The sequence below is a fragment of the Centruroides vittatus genome, unplaced genomic scaffold, assembly GCF_030686945.1.
Source record: "Centruroides vittatus isolate TY-2023 unplaced genomic scaffold, ASM3068694v2 contig_575, whole genome shotgun sequence".
Lineage (NCBI taxonomy): Eukaryota > Metazoa > Arthropoda > Arachnida > Scorpiones > Buthidae > Centruroides > Centruroides vittatus.
In genome coordinates, this window is record NW_027122344.1 from 540,805 (window position 1) to 560,747 (window position 19,943).

The window sequence follows — 19,943 nt, forward strand, 5'->3', positions numbered from 1 at the left end:
TGGCCATTACGTCGTGCGCTAATCCGGTTTGGACTAACCTGACCTCTCTGGACGGTGGCTCACCTCTCTCGTTCTCTTTACATTTGGACAATCTGCGATCTTTTCGCAACCGTCTTCAATTCTTTTTTTAGACTCGAAAGCGTTATAAGATCGAAAGTTATGTCCAAAATCAGCACAATTTCTACAAAAAACCAGAAGCTGGAGGTAGAGGTAATCTACAAAAATAAATTGTTCATCATGTAAAGTGTGAAAAACTTTATAGAGATCGAATTTCGGTGCTTGTAATAAATTGCTTAACTTTTAAGAAATTCGAAAGTTCAGTTTAAATAAAGACCAACTGGATTATTTCTTCCACTCACGTGACTCATGCCGACGTCACATCCTGTCCAGTATTCGGTGACGTGTCCCCTTTGGCTGACGTAACCTACGACCCATCAAAGGAAATGAGGTTTTCCAGGCCGACAGTACAAAGACAGAATGTCAACGAGGAACCGTCCCGCCGGATGGTATTTACAAGAGCTGACAGTACAGAATGGAAAGATGACATGTCTTTTCTAATTTCTCATTCTCTTCCTTTTACTATCGTAATTAAAGTAACACCCCGTGCTCCCAATTACGTCGGTTTGAATGCCACACATTCCGAACATCAACGGCAGAGAAGCCATTAGCCCCGGGTGAAAGGAGTGGCTCCATTTTTAAGGGTCGCGCGTCACCACCCCACGAGGGATAGACTGGTGTCCTGTGTCCATCTCGTCTCTAAACCACATAATTGACATCCGCCATCTCCTACCGGTTGTAAGACTTAACCAAACGATAGCCAGACAATAAAAGGTGATTAAGTAGGAAACAATGATGTCCTAGGGACTAAGACGTCTTCTCCGTTTATCCTAGCCCAACTTTTCATCACAAGAAACGTTAACAATCATAGTTTTACGATCCTCTCGCTTTTTTTGAGACTCGGAAGGTCAAGCGGGAAGTTAAAAAGCCGGCACGTATAACGACTGTCCGTCTGTCCCCCTAGAGGACCAGTGGACGGCCACTTTTACTGTCGTCGCCATCATTCTGTCCGAATTGTCTTACTGTAAGCAGTTAACGCAGCACGTGATCTCGTCCAGTCTCCCCTTAATAGCTAGACGTGCTATTTCCAGAGAGTCGACAACTTCCGTTCAATCGTCCAACTCTCAAATACGATCTTCAATAACTCGACCGGGAAAGTCGGCCAAACGAAGATTCCTTTATTAAGTTTCCACTTTTTGCTCCCCGACCTCAATGAATCAGCGACGCCATGACTCCCTAACGCCACCTGTCGGCAGCATTTGATCCAACTATTTCATATTTTCCACATCCTCAAAAAATGCTCCCTTCCATCCTCACAACTTCTAATATCGATTTCGCCAAGAGAAACGTCCTATTGCTCTTAATCCAATTAACGGCAATTGATTTATAAACATATCAACCTCATTACAGAAGAAATAAAAAATAAAGCAAATTTTAAAACTGCCACAATCATTTTTACATATATTTTTACTTACTTTCCCGGATTTATAAGATTTTAAACTGGGATGATCGACAAATATAATTAAAAATGTAATTATTTACAGCATATTTTCATTTGTAAACAAGTGCATAAATAATACTCGCTTGATTTTCTTAATATATTTATTATTATTGTAAATTAAAAGTGCTTTACCGGGATTTTAGGCTGATTTAAATAAAAATAACAGCAAAAAATACTTCGGATGTTTTTTAAATAATATTCGTTAAACGTTCGTAATTAAATCAAGAACGAATAATTTAATCAGGCAAGTAAATCGGAGCATATTTTTAAATGTTTTTTAGATTTGTATAGTAAAAATATACACAACTGAAACGAACGGACCGAATAGTTCTTATATTTTCTTTCTAGATCATTGTCTGTTTAAAAAGTTTTTAAGACAGTTTAGGCGAGAAATATATAAGAAATGGCTAGACGAAATATATATAGACTAAGTAGGGGAGGAATTGTAAAGGCATAGAGATGAAATTAAATATTCTTCTCGTATAGGTTGTAGAGTATAAAAGAAAAATTGAAGTAATGTTATCCGTAGCTGCATTTAATTCTATGAAAGAAGTGCGTAGATATCGTATGTACAATATCTTTAGCATCTTAGCCAAGACATCCTAACCTTTGTACTTCAGATATCGGTGCTTTTGTGACCACATTCCTACTTGCTGTCTCTTCTTATCTGCGATGACCTCTCAAGGTCATCATTGGGGTATTTTACTCGGATTTAAGTCACACCTGTCGCTTTAGTGACATTGTGACTATCCATTCATGCACGACTTGGTGAGTTAGTATGACACAGTCTTGTTCTTTTTAGCCAGGACTGCTGCATGGCTGACATTTAAATCATGCTGGACAGAGGATAACGCGAGAGTACCGCTGTTCGTCCCAAAAATATTAACAACCAGAATAGTTTTCTAACTTGTTCTAAGCTCTGCAGGTTGTTTATAATCAGTCAAGTCGAGTTTGTTGAGCTAAAGGCCGCTTAGGATTGCAGTCACAATAGTTTTTGCATCACAATGAATCAAAAAAGGAGACGTGGAAAAAACTTTTTTTTAATCGTTATGCGTAACAAATAAACCCTTTATAAAGCTAAAGTATAAAGGAGGGTTATTTATATTTTAGAACCAAGGCAGAATAAGTATGCATTATACACCCATTATATGGTTTGCATACATTTACAAATCAATAAAAACTTCTCCCGTTTTAAAATAGTAGACGTATAATTTTATCTGGATGGGTCATAGACAATGAAACGATAGGATGTCTCTTTTTTATTTTAATATTAGGCGACTTTCATGACCTTTGATTATAGAATCGAATCCGACCCTCCTCTAGCTTATGGTCATGACATCCAGACATATAATTTGTGCATTTTTTCTCCTCCTTTCCTTACGTCGATAAGTGATAAGATCATGGAAACAGGGTTGACAAACATTATAAGTAGCTTCTTGTCTAGTTAATTAACGATATTCTTTTTCTGTTTTAGAAAATTATATCGAAAGAACTATTCTAAATTAAAATAGAAACGAATTTTGCCGCGTAAGACTAGAAGTAAATAATGCTGCAAAAAAAGAAAGTTAAGTTTATGATTTAGAAGAAATTTGCTAGTTTTATTCGTCGAGTAGTAGCTTTTAGCCTTTATATTCTATCTTAAGAAGGCCTCAACTGATTGGGAGAAGGATGGTCATGTATATATTTGTATCAGCAGCGATCCAGAAACGTCTTTCCATCGTCTGCCCATTCTTTTAGTTTGGTCACGTTGTCTGTCGTAGAAAGTATGGCGATCACGTTCTTCGGTCGGATATTTGCCTTGGCCTGCTGCTCGGACGGTGGAAAAATTGGCCACCGAGACTTCTGCTGCTGCAGGCGACACTTCACGCTGCCAAAGGAGATAGGCTCGACGTTTGGAGAAAAAAATATATAAATCCACAAATTTAGGAAGTGCGAGTGAACGGTGGAAGGTAAGTCACTGCAAATTGTCGTTAGCAGCGTTGTAACGTGGCAAATTTGCTCATGAAAACATTTTGGACGCCAACTCTGCACGATTAAATGATAATTTAGCATCTCCGCTATCAATGATCATATTTAAATGAGTTTCTTTTTAGCGAAGAATTATTTATATCCTAGAGCATCGCTTAATATTTTACAGACAGATTTGGTAAACACGATCAGTCGTTAAACTTTCATTTTAACGTTTATTTATTATATAATTTCTCCAAATATTAATATTTAAAATTTTGAAATTAGTAGTTTAATGTTTAAATTAGATCGCATATTCGAAGATATAAATGTTTAAACATAAGTAAAACTTTAACTGACGTGTCTTGATTTATAAATTAGAAGTTATGTAGTTTATTATCAATTAAAATCTTTAAAATAAGCACATTTTTAAAGCTCCAACATCAAAATAATATGAATAAATTATTCATTTTGTAGCTTTAAATTCGATTTTTGCCTTCGAAACAATCGATTCTAAAATTCTAATAACCTATTAAATTATATAAAAACTACAGATTTATTTACTTAAAAATCTCTACAAAATTTTCTCGAGTTGCCGATGCGAAAGTCTGAAGTCGAATAGATTAAATTGTATTAAATTACATAATTTGTTGCTATTATTATTCCGCTTGATTATATTCCAAAGAACTAAGCTATAAATATGATTACGTCTTGTTAACTACCATTTGTTTTCGTTAGAAAGAAAAAAAACGGGGAAAAACAATAATAAATTATGTTATTTTGCTTCCATATACTAAATTTATTGACTAAACTTTTAAAGTCGAAGCTCCATTCCTTGTCAGTGGCAAAAGTGCGAACTATGCAATCGATAATACACTGAATTTATCCGTCAGAATCTCGATAATTAAGATAAACGAATAAATGCAGATGTTTGTTGAATTCCTCCTTACATCCAATAACGTAATATAAGGTGAGAGCAGGCTAATCGAAAGTAATAGCGAATCTATAAAACTTTATATATTATACACTTTTCTACGAGTAAATTTTATGGTAAGCATTTTTGAACATTTTTACGTATAATAAAATTTGCTGAAAAGTATGCTGATATATATATATATATTTTTAACTTTTATAAGTCTAGATTCTGTAGAAATCTATGGGAATTTAATCTGATATAGACTGACAAGTGTAAGGTTATCATTTTAATTTTACTATAATTCTTTCTGGTGAAATAAATCTTACCTTTAGATTTAAATTTATAAGCCTTATATATGTATATATAAAGGCTTAAATTATTATATCGATGTTTTAAATTCAATATAAACAATTTATAAATGAATAATTTTGAGTAGGTATGCCTGTTCAGTGAAATTTTATTTAGAATTCAATGTATAAGGATGTAACTAAACTCATAAATTTTCTACATAAAAATTTTCCACGTTTTGATACGTTTTTATGTTTATTTACAGAAATATTTATTGATTTATATCATTGTTCAGTATATCCGATAGATAACGATGTTAGTCTATTAAAAGTTGATAAACATTAAATGTTCTTACGTAATTTATATAAGAATTTTTTAAGTTTTTAAAGGTAAAAAATGACGTAAAAAGCATGGCTTAATTTTTTCATAAAATACGTTTTCTAGTTTAAATTATAATAGGAAAAAAGAAGGTAAAAAGGTTAATGTAGAAAATTTTTTCACGTGTAGAGATTAATATAGAAAAGACGGGATTTGTTTTTTCCCGTTAACTGGAGACTAAAAAAGAATGATGATTGTGAAGTTGAAGGATGTCTTGGATAGAATAGAGCGGAATCAGATTTGGTTGTATAGAGTGAAGGGGAAGAAAAGGTTGCTCTACTAATTGTATGCAGGTCCAATGTGTTGACTTCAGTCGATGATTTGGCACGCAATGTGCTGTGCGTCCACTTCCTAGAAGCTTTATGTCATTTTTCAATACCCAGATGCATATCTCTACTTTCAGAAAGAAGTAAAAGAGATTTTACTTACAGCACACCATTAGCCTTTTACAATGAACTTTATTATGTGAAGCGGTGCATAGTTAAAGAGGCGAGTGGCAAATAAGTTGGGCCAAGTAGAATGGGTGGTTAATCCTCTCATATTGTTGGCACCCCAAACTTCAGGTGTCCTTAATACACCACCGACTTGGCCAATATACAGTAAGCGAGACTTTAAATCCCGCTCCAATCCATCTCGAGTAAACGTGGGTGGTCCTAACTGGCTTTGATGAGATTACTCCCAACGATTTGTAGGTTCTTACCAGCGGTGCCACATAAGCTAAAACAAGTAAGGATACAACATTTTAGACAGAAAAAGCAGAATGCCGACGAGAAAAATGAACCGACATGAAGTCTAATCGAGTTGGCATCCTGAGAGAACACCCTTTTCCTGTTTGCTTGGGTAATGAAGACCATCTGACCTCTACTACTGGAAGAGGGTCGAGAGAGAGGACGCATTCGAACACATCCCTGCGGGTGGAAGAAAGACGATGGAAAAACTCTTGTTGGGAATGCACGCATGGTATGCAGATAACTCGATTTCTCGGTCGTCTCCCAACAGTATTTGTTCTGGTGATGGCGCCTGCAGCAGAAGATCGTCGTCTGAATACAGAAACGTGAATGGGGAGGGACGGCCGCGACGTGATCACCTTTTCCAACCGTCGTTCCTTCAAAAGATTGTTTACCAAACTCGGTGACGGCTAACTATTTCTTGATGGGTTTTTTTCTGATGGCTATCGAAAAAGAGGACGCAGCTGTGGCGGTATAAGAGGTCTAAATTTGATTCTCCAAACATCAGACGTCAATTTACATGTGCTGCACCCTGGTGCCGGATTTTTATTTCTCTTTTCTTTTTTCTTTCCCTTCCTAAGAAGTAATAAGCTGCGCAACGCCCATCATCATTCGTCAGAGAAGGGGTAAGGCCAATCATGACGTCATTCTATAGGCCTACTTCCAATATCCATGTAAATGATAGGTGCTATTAGGTTTCGAGTCATATGTGGGTTGCCTTTTCGTTATATTCCCCAACCGCACCGTCCATCTAAAAAAATGCCACTCCGGGTCATCTCTGGATGAAGTGAAGGTGTGACGTAGTCACTTCCGGTGTGAGATCCTCAGCTGTCGAGGTGCGGATTTGCAATTAAAATTGGCTGAGGGGAAGGCAACTTTTGAGTTGCAGATTTCCCGAGAAAATTAAATTATTCGGGTAGAAAAATCCCCCGCTTGGCTCCGTTTTTTCCCTCTCGCTCTCTCTCGTTCTTTCTTTCTTTCTTTCTCTCTCTCTCTCTCTCTTTAGTTCTTTCTCTTCTTCTACACCTGACGGGTTCATGATGACTTTTCTAAACAAGAAAAAATTCTTAAAGGTTCGGGTCTGGCTCTCAGGTGTGAAAAATTCTCATCATTGTCGGTATCTTTTGTGGATAGTCTAAAACAGAAACACAATTGTTTCCGAGTGGCGACATTCCGTCATTTTTATTTTCTCTCTTTTTTTTGTATCTTTAAAGTATCTAACTAAGCAAGAAGTTTTGTATTGTTGAGTATAGTGCAGCCCCATAATACGAAAACAAAACTTTTAATAAAAATAAAATAAAATATTGGGAGTTTCATCTTTATCATGCAAAAAAAAACAACATAAAAATAAAATATTTGTAAGCATAAACATTAAAAGCTAGGTAGATCGAAAATGAATAAAATCAATTTTGTTAAATGATTTTGGTTTTATTTTTCAAACATTATGCGAATTTCCAAAATTCAACTTCTCGGAAGAATATCCAAAATTCAAACTTCTTCCAAATTCTAAATATATTCCAAACAAATGCACACATTTTTAGACAAAAATCTAATCCCGAAAGCTTTTAATACGAACTACAAATATATTTTTTAAACCGGAAAAATAATAAAATTAAAAAGGGGAAAAGCGTTAAAGAAGCTTGTTCAAAAATCTGTTTTAACAAGTCAGGCTACACTAAAACACTATTCAGAACTTCTATAAGACAGTTAGAGATTTCTATCAACGACACTCAATCTATCGATTGCAGAAAACTTCATTAAACTTCAGAGACTGGCAGACGTTTCTTGACGTAAATTGCGTTAACTGCACTCCAAGCTTCAAACTCCAGTAACTAGTCATGTGAAGGACACTTCATATCTCATAATAGTATTTAGGAACATTTTCGAAAATTTACCCATCTTTCTTTCTCTGCTAATAGAAGATAATTAAACGAGTTAATATATACGGCTACGCTAATCCGTAGCGTTGTTAAAATAAATTTACAAACGGTGCAATTAATAGGCCTAGCCCCTGAAAATTCGTCTTTCCTTCTCTACAATCGAGTGGTGCAGCAAAAACTGAACGAATTTTGTTGGGTTTATTTTTCGAAATTTATCTAACGTATAATTTCTAAATAGATGTAGATATGAATTTTTATATTTTAATTAGAATTATGCTGTGGTATATAATAGAGACAGAATCATTAGTAAAAACGAACCGTGTTACATGTTTGATGTGACCTTTCACTCTCTATCCCTTCTAGTCCCAGACGTTTATTTGTCGCAGGTCAACGTCGAAATGTTTTCTTAAATTCATTCCGATCACGTAGCCAGCATTTGTTCCAGCTGCCATTGTTTTCTTGGTGAAGGGCCATAGGTGGCTCCATGTAATATCTGCTGTCTCATGTTACCACTAACAACATCGCATCCGGTTCGGTAGTTGCATAGAAAGACATCTCACAACACTGCAGATTTTTTAATAACTACAGACATTTAAAATGGCACACGCGTCGAGAAAATTATATATTGTTTTTTCTTAGGAAAAAAAATATTTAATTTTTAATTCGATATTGGATAATGGATATATAGGGAATAAAAATCGTTACTTTAACAAAAGCCGAGTCTTCGTCCCATTCGGATATCATGCTAAGAAGATCGGCGACCTCCTCAGCTATCTAACCAATGAGAGTCAAGCAGAGATATCCAATAGGAGGCTCCAGGAAGTAGAAAAGAAGAAGGAGGTGGGGAGAAGACTTCGCACCCCGTAACTCAGTAGAGCTACAGCACTAGCTATCCCCAGACCACGAACGGTAATAAATGGATCTGACATTCCACTCACCCACAACCTGTCATCGGGGGAGAACTATCGGCTGGATTTTACAGAACGACCGACTGCCGATCAATCATAGCACCCAGTCACCTTCTACTCACTGATGCGGACATTGGCGTTTCGGAAATCAGCAACCCGCCCCCCTTTTCCTGAGATCGTTTCGCTTCTTGATGAATGACTAGTATCCGAAATCGCGGTCACGTGACATCATTCCCCAGCCGTCGATTTTAAAGGGACATTAGCTACGGTGACAGAACTAAGTTAGAAATTTGTACACGAAACCAAACTTATGGGGATGGCCACGCCGGAACCGTACGTGAGGAGAAGCGGAACATTAGACTCGACCTTTAATGTTAGAGATATTGGGATCGATACCAAATAGATCTACACCGCACACGTTAAAGGAAACAATTCCAAATCAATAAAAAAAGCGTTTTTATTTCCCAAATAAAAGTACTTTAAAAATTTAGTAAGATAATTCTAGTCTTTGCTTTCATCCGACTCGAGTCGAATTGAGCGGGATAGACCTAGTTTGCGATGCGGAGATAGCAGCTAGTGCATTGAATAGAAACCAAATAGCTGAATCTATCCGTGGCAGTAGTTCCTATCTTAATGTGATTAAACATGGGTGATGTCCGGTCGTCCATTGTCTAATGCTTGATGTCCAACCAAACTGCCTCCGGTTCTCGACTCGGGATATTATCCTTGATTTATCATCTTCCCGATGGTAATAACACTAAGTTATCCTGACAGTGCTAGATGACGTCATCACACTGACCATTCGAGTAAATGTGCCGAGTGTATTCGCTTTTGCCCAATAAACAGATGATGGAATCGTAGCATAATGTACAGTACTTAAAAAAAGAAAAAAAACAATCATAATCTCAGTAGAAAATAAGACTTGTGCACATCTATCGTTGAGTAGCAAAAAAAGAATGAGATATACAATCTGTGCTGAAACTAAAGAACATAAAATGGTCCGAATATACTCTACTTCATTTAATTATCTTCATCAGCACAAATTTCGATAAAAATCCAATTGAATAATAGGTTGACAAATAGTATTGTGGGACGAAAACGTGGGAGATGATGGAGTTTTATAAGTGTGGTTATAAAAGGAAGATTTTTCGACGAGCTGGCGGAGTGAAATTTTGTCACGTGATTAGGTAATTAATCTCGATGAGTGATCGATAATCTTATTTTAAAAGTGCATTCTGACAAGCACTTTAACGTATAAAAGACGTTTTAGGCTTCCCAAGCAGAAAGATATCTTTTAGGCAATAAAGATAAAATACTATGGAAGATCTATACAATTTCATCAGATAGATTTAAGTATAGGCTGAGCAATTTTGCGGAAGATTTCTAAAAGTATCCGATTCTTATATCGAAAATGGTGACCAATAAAATGTCTGTCCACACGCCACTTTCAATAGAGTAAACGTACAAAAGAAAAGTTTGCTTTCGCTCATCCTGTGCTCGGGAGAATACTTTTTGCCTTTTGTATCGAATCCTGATAGAAATGGTGTCGCTTGTTACTAAAATGGTGGACAGACTGCTTATGGAAGGTGCATTTCCGAGGGACAAACATCAGGTGATGACATTGCTATCACAATCTTAAAGTACTTTCCCATGAGAGCTAAGTTATCTTCGCTTGATGGAGCTCACCATCCATCTAAAGTTTTCACCACTTTGTATTGACATTAGAAAATTGCAGAGTGGCTAAAATGGCGCCTTTTCCCAAGACATCAAGCAATGGAGAAGTGCAGTTATGGATAAATACGTTACATCTCTCGGGGTATTATATTGATTGAGGCTCATTGGTGGCTAACTTCTTTTTTATTACTCCTATCGTCGAACGTAATAGCGGTTATTATTGTTACTATTTGGGTCATAGGTCATTCCGATAATAAGCCAAACGAGATATTCGACACAAGAGATTCTGCAAGAGTCGAAAACAAACAGTCGAATCTGTTTCGTCGGGGAGGATGTCAAACTGCAGCTTTATTCCCTGTAACCGTAGATGGCATTTTTTCTAACAACTACTAAAGTTACAGAGAGGAAGAGAACACAATTACTTCTAACTTTACTATGAGACATCCGACTCTCTCGGAAAGAAAAGAGGCACGTGCTCGTCTAGAGCTCTTGCCAAATATATAACCTCCTCTCTCCAAATATCTGTTAATTCAATTACGCCAACGGTTATAGTTATAATAATTCAACAATTAAAAAATCCTCATTCTGACGTCTTATCTGTCAACGTGACAGCATCAAAAATGAAGCTCCACCCCGGCAGTAAGCAAAGTTTTGGTTGGCGGTCGCCACTTGCCCAACTTTCACTACTTAATGTTGGTAGACTATTCTTTTTTTTCCTCCTTTTTTTCCCATCTCCCTCTTTTCTATCGAAGTTTGGATTGGGGAAGAGAACGGGGGAGTGCGTGACGGATCACGGAGTTGATGGGCCACAAAGTGTCCCCCAAGTCGTGTGGGACTTATCAAAGTTGTAGTCCCGTCTTCCACAGACTCGATGCATTATTCATAAAGTACGGACTAAGCCAAGTCCGTCAGCTTGCTGTCAAACTAAGCGGTCAACGTTTCTGGAGCCAGATTACTTTCTGACATCTCGACTACATTAAGCCTAACCCGTATGGTAATCTCATCTTCCACGTTATTTTTTCTCCATTTTATGCATCTTTTTCCTTGTCTCGGATCTCATTTTAGCGTTATATGTTCCACTTAAAAAGAACGTTTCCTTCGAACTTGTTTCTCTTAAATCCTTTTAACAGGATTTTTTAAAATTCCAAACGCCAATCTAGCCTATATTATATAAAACCATTATTTTTATAATTATTCTCTTGTCATTATACTCAATTATACGGATGCAAAAATGATAACGTTTTCATTAAAAATATTTTTATATTGTTTCTAAGCCGATTCGTAGAGAGTAATTATATAATCATTCTTCGTGGTACGATAGGATAATAATCAAAATAATCATCGTCATTTTTAGAGTCGTTCCGCACGCCATACAAGCAACTTTCGAATTTTATCTGACGGCTATCATCTGTATTTTTAATAGATTTTTTTAAAGGATAATTTACCTTTATTACATCCAGATAAGATTTAAGGACATATTTTTCCTCGATAAGATCAAAGATATTTTCCTTCGACTCCAAAAAATTGTTATATTATTTGAGAAATCTTATCACATGTTTATAAATAAAATATAAAAATCATAAATTTTTTTATTTATTGCGTTACATTTTACAATAAATTCTATTTTAAACCGCCAAAAAGTATTTATTTATTTTTAAATAATCGTTACTATTACAATATTTACGGGTTTTTTTAGCCGTAAATATTGCAGATAAAAGAAAAAGATTGGAATCAGAAAATAATATATTTTTTAAAGTTGTGTAAAACTCATTTTTCGAAAGATATCGACTTAAGAACGATGTATTATTATTGACTCTGTCGACGAAGGGACATGTCAACGTCAAAACCGAAATTTATATGTTTATCTATGATCCGATGGTTATTCTACATGCAAAAAAAGCGTAAAATAAATTTTATATCAACTCCGTGTTGTCTAAGTTAGCACATGTTCGGTTAATCAATAGTTTAGGAAATTTTTAGCAAGAAGAAAATCTTGGAAACATTATTTTGTTATTCAAACCGAGTGCCGGGTCTAAGTTTGTTTACATATTTACACGAATAAGATTGGAAAATAATAATAATTATAACGGCAACGAAGGGTTGAAATAGATAGGCGTTGTCAAAAATGAAGACTTGGTAGGGTTTCTTATAGGAGAATAGCATCATTTGCTAAACAAGTCAAGCAGCTAATAAAAGCAGCTTTATGTTTCCACCTTCTCGCATGTCGATAAAGTAATCAGTCTGTTTGTAGACGAATATTCTTGTAATTATGTTGACTTCTGCACGATATAGACACTACGTGAATGGAATGTCTTATATAGAATCGTGCGCGACTGAATATTTAAAACTCATATTTTAGTAGGTTAATTATGGGCGAAACGGAGTATGTAGCGAGAGAAAAAAGAAAAGACCCTCGACTAACTTCTAGAAGGTTAATTAAATTGTAACAGCCAGTTCGTAAAGGGATTTATATTAGAAAATTAGAGGTGTTTTTCGGTTGTGGAACGGATTTTGCTTCATTTTCCGTTTAGCTTGGAGATTGAAGTGGACAAAGAAATTTCATTTTAGTGCGGATGATCCGACGACAATCAGAAGAATGGAGAACTTTTGGTAGGCCAGACGAAGTAAAGTGGACACCAACAGGAGTAGTTTATATGACGACATCTGCTGGCAGACTAAAGAGAATTTACAAAACTTTATCCGTGGATGTGGGGGGAAGTGGTAGGGGAAGCAACGAAGAAAGGAGCCAGTGAACAAAAGAATTTGTTACGAAAAGAGTGAATAGGAAGCTGCAGGGGTCGGCTGCACAGTCGGCTACCAGGTACCCAAAATCCCAGGCTGGCTGTCAAGGCTCCCCCGCCAGTTTTACCATTCAGCACCGACTTCCTAATCCCCTTGCCTGGCGAATATGTTTATCAAAACAAAAAGGTCTTTTTAAAATGTATGAAGATTTTATCGAATTGCATGAGATGGGCAAGCGGAATGGGTCGAGCGGTGGAACCCATTGAGGGGGAAAAACCCTCCAAAGATTCCAGTTGTAAATGAAGGTGGTTCTCATGCTTTTATTTGACGGCTAGCGATCTCTCGCTTGTCACTTACCAATGCAGCAGCCACTGCACTGCCAAGTACTTGGCACTGGCCTTAATTCATTCACTTAACAAGCTTCCAACACGGCTTCAATGATGATCCATATTAACTTGATAATTATCCACTAGCAGAGGCGGCATTGCAATGCAGATGAAGCAGTACTTTCCATATAATTACAAACGAATACAAGAAACCCTCAGTCCGGCGGCTCCTGCCAGCCATTTGCCTTCAGGACTTGGGCGAGCGAGGTTGGAGCCGGGCCGGTGCGCTCACCACCTTCGCACCAGATATTTGGGGCCACCGTCCCGCGACCTGTGACCTCCGAGGGGCGATGTGCCCCCGGTGGCTCTGCCTGTTTGTCCGTGTGCTTTTGGATCCGTCCACCTCCGGATGATCGACCATCTCTCGGCCGGTCCGACCGCTCGAGCCGCGACCTGGTGGTCAACCACCGGTCACTCAACCCGTGACCTTTGACCCCTGGCGACGCACCGCGGGAGATTTTGACGAGGTAAGTGTCGGGACGAGAGACCACCTTGCCGGACATCCTCCGGACATTCCGGGTCGGTCACCTTTACAGGCGTTGGGTTTATTTTTGGTTCGGGTCCCGCCATGGGTGGTCGGGGGTGGAGTTATGGCGGACGTCTTCTCCGGGGAGTCCAATCGCATGCGTATACCGGGTTGCGGTGCTTCTTTCTGCACCATTTTCGAACTTGGTCTTCCACACATTCGTTCGTTTGGCCCCCTTTTTTTTGCGAATACGCGCGGCAATTAAAGCACAATGCTCTGCTCCTTTTTTCTTCTCTTAATCGCATTTTCTTCTCCGTGCAATTTCCCGTTAGGTTTCACTCGTACGTCAATTTCTCACTCTTGTCATTTCATTGTCTTTATTGAAATATTGATGCCGTATTAGAGAAACATTAACGATTCGATTAATTTTAAATAAAATTAAATTTGCAATAAAAATAAAAACTTAATTAAAGGCTTAAATCTGATAAATCATTTAATTGCTATTATTTGACCTATTTTTAACAAAACATCCGCACTTTTCATTTATCATCCCTATCAAATATACTTAACAAGCAATCCACTAATTTTTCTGACATCGTTTTTTAAGAGTCTTTCTATTACATTCTTCTTTCTCTTATTTCCTATAATTAAATTTTAAAATAATTACCATTTATCTTAAAATTTTAATTAGATTTTAATTCTAAAATATTTTAAAATTCAATTTATAAGCATTTCTAGTCTTTTTTAAAATCAATGATGGGCTTTTAAACTTATTAGAATGTAATTTTGTATTTAGTTTTTCATTAAGTTTATACAGTTGTAATTTATTAAACTGAATAACTCTACATTTTTGGATCTGGAGAATCTAACCGTTATTTACAACTCTATTTAACCGTTGAGAAAATATTCTACACCCGGAGAGAGACGAAGACATTGAGAAATCTTTGTTGAGATTGATTGAAATGTTCCAACTAATTTATTTAGTCTATATGGGAATTAAAGACAATACAAGATGCAAATACAGCTGACGCTTTAACTTTTCCTTTCATCAGAATAATTTTACCTAGCGTTTACTTTCTATCATCTTATTTAATACACTTTAAATGAGGCCTTTACAAATATGGAATAAAATTATCATAATTAAAATAATATTTAATGTTTTATAACTAAGAAACGATCAAGAAAATTTAAGAAAAAATACAATTTACTATTTTTACAGGTAAATAAACATTTAAAATTCCTGGCACACTTCTTATTACTTTTAGTATTAAGAATAAAGCTTATCCTAAAAGAAAATCGGAAGGCCTACAGTTATTTTGATTTTTGTAAGCGTATTTATCCAGTTATTTATAGATGCCACGATCTATTGTATTATTGATGATGACTAGGCTCTAAAGGTCTAGCAAATGGTCAAAGATATGCCGAATAAAGGGCACACAATATCCCATATGGTCAGATAGATGGGAAATAATCCCATTCAAACAATTCCCGTATATCCTCGCAGATATCATTGTGACAATAGACGTGATTCACCGCTAGTCATAATCCCAAAGATGAATTTAGGCAGAATATAGAATTAAAGTAATTACAAATATTATTTTATAATTAATTTTTATAATTTTTAAATACCTATTAAATCGTTATCCTATTCTTTACAAGAGTAAAAGCCATCTTTAAAATGACTTTTTCTTTATTTTAATCACGTTACTCTTGCATAACAGCTATATCAGACGTTGTGAGATTTTATAGAATTACTGGTTAGATAGGCCTACATAACATATCCTACAAAGAATATGCATTCTCCATTAGAGTTAACTAGCTAAGATAGTGCAACTAAAGCTCTCCAGGAAACTTAATGGCTGTGAATATTCATTAAGGCACTTCTGTTAATGAAGATTTTTTTCTTACTTGTCCCTCCGATCGGATCTTTGGTGATTCTCTTATGCAGTAACGAGTTAGCAGAGATGTATTCAACAGTATAACCCATTATGAAAACCGTCAAAGAACATGTAATGTAAATTTTGTTTGTGCAAAACTGAACTTCTTCTATGTCACGTCACATAACATGTCAGAAGAATTGATTTATAGAACTAAAAATGTTATCTAAAGGATGGTCCATGATTAGTCTTGTTACCAGTCATTTAGGAGTTGTTGCAAATTTTGGATAATGATCTTTCCGAACATGAAAAATTTAAATAACATTCCTAAATGGAAAAGAGAAAACAATCATGCTACTTCTACTTTTCACTATCATAAAATCTTAAGTTTAATGGTACTAATGCAATTTATTTGCAGGGAACTTACTTTTGATTTTGGCCTTATTTCTCTCAACATACCAAACCTTACCATCCCCGCCCTTTAAAAAACAGTTAAGTAAAAAATAAAAACCAATTTCGATTTCTTTAATAAATTATAACTTTTATTATAAACATTCAAAATTAATAAATTTGACTGCCGAAACAGTTGAAACAAATCTTTGTGCGGTTAAACTTAAACTGTTTTGTAAATTTTTAATAATAAAAAAATCAAAATATTTATAATTATAACTTATAGTAATTTTTCCCAATATAAATTAATATTAAGCACTAAGATTTTTACAAATTTTAAATACAAATAATTAAATTTGAACAATGAACAGTAGCGAAGTTTAAGAAATTAATGCTAATCGTAAATATTTTATTAATTATAATAATTAAAACATTAAATGTTGTTAATTACATCAAAAACGAATCGTTTCACTATTGAAATAGATTATAAACATTTTTAAAAACTTATTCTGCAGTTAAGCAGGCGCATTTTATAAATTTTAAATAGGAAAGTATAGAATGAGAGTAGTTTAGAATACATTTTTAATTATTTTCTCAACTCTTCCATAAATAATTTTGTACGTTAACATTAAGCAGAATGAAAATTTCATAGCTCTTTATTTTTTTCTTTTGTTTGCAGAAAGAATTTAATTGATCACGTTTGGTTTGAAGGACAAATACTTTATGAATGTGCACAAACGGGGAACGTAAGAGGGGTTAATTGTAATTAAGTTTTGGAGATGTGTCCACAATTTAAATTTGTTAATTATATTTCTTTATTAGGAAAGGATGTGAATATAAAAGGAATGGGTGATGAAATTACAGTCTAATCAATAAAGGAGAGGGTAGAAGATCCATCTGGATTTTTACAAGAATTAATTGTTAATTTTCTTTTAATCCGAATTAAAATCGGTTATTTCTTGATATTTCTATTTGTATGTAGAGAAGACGAGTATTATTTCGCTAGGGTGGAAGACCAAAGCCCGGACTGACTCGATGAAACAATAAAAACAAAAGAATCGAATCTCCGGCGACGTTGAATTAAGCGAGAAATTACTTGGTCGAAGAAATACTAGGATTGTTTCCATACTAGGCAAAGGATTAAATCCGGAGATTAACAACAAGAGGTCTTTTAAAGAGATTAACAGTCTTTGTTTCGTCAACTGGCAAATAGAAATCAGTGGAATTCTTCCACCGCTGTAACTTATCGTCTTGAATTAATGAAATTATCTACAAGAGCCAACTTAGTTTTAACAAGTTGCGCTCTCAATCGAAGAAAATTTTTCTTCCTACTTACACACTTTATTAAACCATTTTTATCGCACTAAATAAGCTCATTTCTACACTTTTAATAATCGCTCAGCAATAAGTGATTATGCTTATAACAATTTCTACAACAATTCTGACATTTATTTATTATTTTTACGTTTGCTATGGAAGTGTGAGAAATTTCCAAGACACTATCCAGCTTTCTTTTATGGCTAAATAAGGGGAATTGATAGATAAATTCAATCTAGATGCGTACCTGAGCTTAAAATTTTCGACATTTCTCTCTAACTTGATCCAAAATTATGGGCGATAATACTGAATTTATTACAAAATTCCTCCCGCAATAAACTTGGGAGTAAACTCGACACTGTAAGCAGTTTAAATATCATTTTTTGCTGTAGAAATTTTTAAAAACTCCTCTTGGCTGAAGGTAAAAATGACTTTTTGTTGGATTAATTGGGTCAAATTTTTTAAAGAAAAGAGAGAGATTTTTATTAATTTAATTAATCTCCATTTATCGAGTTGTTGAGCGTCTCTCTCTAACTGTTACTAATAATGTGTTTTATGTAGGATGATTACCTACATCCAAGACAGGAAGCGTCTTCTTCTAACTTAGCTCCTCCCTCGGGATGTGATTGGACGAACTAGCATCGACGTACCGGAAGTGCGACAGCGATAAATCATCTCTCCGCTTCCGGTGTTTTCCGTATCTTGATGGGAGACAGCCTGAGTTATGCGGGATAGAAAGCAAAAAACGCGAATAAAAAAAGGTACAAAAAAAGTAAAGCATAGGCCGATCCTAATTCCTTCCACTTCTCTCCCCCAAGAAGAATTTTTTTATATCCTCATTCGAAAATCTGATTAAGCTTCTTCCATCGTTGCCGTACGGGACGAAATATTTGCCTCCCCCTCATAAAAAACCTAAGGGGCAATTAAGCCTATTTGAATGGTGAAGCTTACTTCACAGATCCACGAGTCTGGTAGATAATGAAAATTAGAAAACCCACAGCAAATCGGAATGCAAACACCGTAAGCCCAGATATGAGAATCGGTTTTGCTCAGAAAAAAGTAAAAAAATAAAAATAAAAGAAGAGAGGGAGGTAAAAAAAAGAAAATCTGTAACCACACACCTTTAGGTTCTCAGAAGAGCTGATGTTACGCAATTATCTATTTGCGCTTGTGATGTTAAAGAGAAAAGGCGAGACCAGGTGGCCAAACCTAAGATATGTAGATATGTTGTTTGGTATTTTTATAAGGCAAAATGAAGTTGTAGCTGCGGGATTTTCGATTATATAAATTAAAAATGATAATTGTTTTTTTTTCTTCTCCCCCACTGCTCAGTCTGCAACAGTTGTTGTTCTTTTGAAAAGTGCACTATTCGAGATCTCTATCTGGGCTTGAGACACCTGACCCCAAAGCAAGCAATCTGAGCTTCTATTGTGAGGCGCCAACTCTGCTGACAGTTCTATTGTTTCGTTGGTTCCCCCCTCTAGGGACATACGAAGCTCGTGTTACCCACCCCAATGGATCCTGACAAATTGGCCCAGACCGATTGCCTGGGCATCTGGTCACCATTCTGTGTATGCTGGGGACACAAATACAGCTTTGGCCATATACCGTTGCCTTGGAAACGACACGGGCCCGCCAAATCTACTGTTTACCAAACTCTCAAACATAAACTGTGAAGTGCATTCTGATGTTATTTTATCTAGATCGTAGGATATCGTCTATATTTACAATTTGTTGCGTTTCTTATTACTATTACAAAAAGTTTGTAATAGCGATTTTATGTTGACTTTCGAATCAACAGGTGATTGGTCTTCATTCATTGAACTTGACTGATTTTTAACTCGAGCATCTTCGTAAGTCTTACAATTCCTACCTTTACGTCTTGATTACCACAGGGAATTTTCTCCTATTTACAGAATAAATTTACAAGAAACTTTAAGTTTTAAAATATAGAGTTGAAATCAAACTGTTCTTAACGTCCTCCATTGGCAAAAATTTGCTGGTTAAAGCAGTATATTTTAATGATAATTAAGTTAATGAAAGACGATATTTCACTAGAAAGAAATAAAATTAATTAAAAAATTCTTAATCTTCAGACATTAGAAGCGAAAGTTTATTTTCTTCTAACAAATTCGCTGCATCACCTGAGGAACATGAATCTGAATCAGTTTTAATCCGACCGCGATTGTCGTACTTAAAGACGATACTGGAAAGCGTCATGTAAGAGGTCCTCACGCGTGACTAACGGAATTAGGAGGATGCGTGAAGCAAGGAATTTGCATAATGCAGCTTGAGTGGTGGTGAGTCACGTCTCGTTGACAGATGGCGTCCGCCGATGGTCACGTGACCGGGTGGCAGCACGTGCCGTCCACCGTTCCTAATGTGGCCGATAATACGTTATTAGACATAGAGCCGGTGTTTGCGTGCTTTTTGTCGTTTCGGGTCCGACTCTATTCTTTTCCTTGACAGATGACCTCCGTTTCGACTC

General features: G+C 35.9%; 1 protein-coding gene across 4 annotated transcripts in view; it reads left to right on the forward strand.

Annotated features, from left to right (window-relative positions):
- LOC136979050 (probable U3 small nucleolar RNA-associated protein 11) overlaps window positions 1-19,943 on the forward strand; it is a 164,335-nt gene that overhangs the window by 15,229 nt on the left and 129,163 nt on the right. The window contains exon 1 of one of the 4 annotated variants that reach the window (XM_067274946.1): window positions 13,563-13,872. The exons of the other annotated variants lie outside the window; for them this stretch is intronic. The gene's annotated coding sequence lies outside the window, so the exon portion shown is untranslated. Of the gene's footprint in view, window positions 1-13,562; window positions 13,873-19,943 lie in introns of those variants that run through there. 4 annotated transcript variants of the gene reach the window in all.